This window comes from Myotis brandtii, unplaced genomic scaffold (assembly GCF_000412655.1).
Source record: "Myotis brandtii unplaced genomic scaffold, ASM41265v1 scaffold40, whole genome shotgun sequence".
Lineage (NCBI taxonomy): Eukaryota > Metazoa > Chordata > Mammalia > Chiroptera > Vespertilionidae > Myotis > Myotis brandtii.
In genome coordinates this window covers 533,005-534,612 of record NW_005365372.1, presented here as the reverse complement: position 1 = coordinate 534,612, position 1,608 = coordinate 533,005, and the positions used below count along the sequence as shown (strand labels likewise).

Genomic DNA, 1,608 nt, shown 5'->3' with positions numbered 1-1,608 from the left:
CTTCCTCCTCCTCCTTCTTCTTCTTCTTCTTCTTCTTCTTCTTCTTCTTCTTCTTCTTCTTCTTCTTCTTCTTCTTCTTCTTCTTCTTCTTCTTCTTCTTCTTCTTCTTCTTCTTCTTCTTCTTCTTCTTCTTCTTCTTCTTCTTCTTCTTCTTCTTCTTCTTCTTCTTCTTCTTCTTCTTCTTCTTCTTCTTCTTCTTCTTCTTCTTCTTCTTCTTCTTCTTCTTCTTCTTCTTCTTCTTCTTCTTCTTCTTCTTCTTCTTCTTCTTCTTCTTTTATTCTTCCTCAAGAATACCTTTCAACCTTTCATGTAATACTGGTTTAGTGGTGATGAACTAGTTTAGCTTTTTCTTGTCTGTGAAGCTCCTTATCTGACCTTCAATTCTAAATGATAGCTTTGCTGGGTAGAGTATTCTTGGTTGTTGGTTCTTGCTATTCATCACTTTGAATATGTCTTGCCACTCCCTTCTGGTCTGCAAAGTTTCTGTTGAGAAATCAGCTGACAGCCATATGGGTGCTCCCTTCTAGGTAACTAACTGCTTTTCTCTTGCTGCTTTTAGATTCTCCATTTTTCTTTAACCTTTGGCATTTTAATTACAATGTGTCTTGGTGTGGGCCTCTTTTGCATTCCTCTTGTTTTGGATTCTTTGCACTTCCTAGACTTGTAAGTCTATTTCTTTCACCAAGTAAGGGAAGTTTTCTTTTGTTATTTCTTCAAATAGGTATTCAACAACTTGCTTTCCTTCTTCTCCTTCTGGCACACCCATAATGTGAATGTTGGTATGTTGGAAATAGTCCCAGAGGCTGCTTACACTATCTTTATCTTTTGGGATTCTTTTTTCTTATTGCTCTACTGACTGGATGTTTTTTGCTCCCTCATATTCCAAATTGTCTATTTGATTTTCAGAATCCTATACTCTACTGTTGAATCCCTGTAAATTATTTTTTATTTCAGCTAGTGCATGCTTAATTTCTGACTGGTCCTTTTTCATGTCTTTGATGTTCTCAATAAGGTTCTTGAAATCCTCACTAAGATCCTTGAAAGTCTCACTAAGTCCCTTAAAACTCTCATTAAGATTCTTGAGCAACCGGATGGACTTGGGGGAAAATGGCGACCAGCAGGAAGGTAGGGAGGGAGAGAGTGTGAGAGTGCAAGGAAGTGATAGAGGAGTGTGTGGATGTGTGTGGTGTGTGTGTATGAGCCAGGGACAGTTAGATTCTGCAGGTCTTCTGAGGGGCTGCTAAACCCGGCAGTCTTAGGCGGCGGAGTCCCGCTCCCGGCGCGGACACTCCTGGGCGGCCAGCACAGGCACAGCGACCACGCCATCTTGGGAAACAGAGCTGCTTGAGACTAGGATCCTGGCCTCAGCACCACCCAGTCTGATCTCAGACGCATACCAGGACCCTGCAGCCACTGGGGACAGAGACCTGCGACCACAGCTACAGACCTGCGGACACCAAAAGTTCGGAGATCCCCGCGGCAGATCCGTGAGTAACAGAGCCCATCCCCCCTTCCCGCAGGCTCGCGGGCAGCGCCAGAGTAACTAACTGATAGATCCACCCCTTGCCGGGGCCTCAGCGCTGCAGGAACTTTGGCCTGGAAGTGCGC

General features: G+C 44.2%; 1 protein-coding gene across 1 annotated transcript in view; it reads right to left on the bottom strand.

Moving 5' to 3' along the window:
• Window positions 1–1,608, bottom strand: part of HDX (highly divergent homeobox) — a 139,041-nt gene that overhangs the window by 73,456 nt on the left and 63,977 nt on the right. The gene's annotated exons all lie outside the window — the stretch shown is intronic.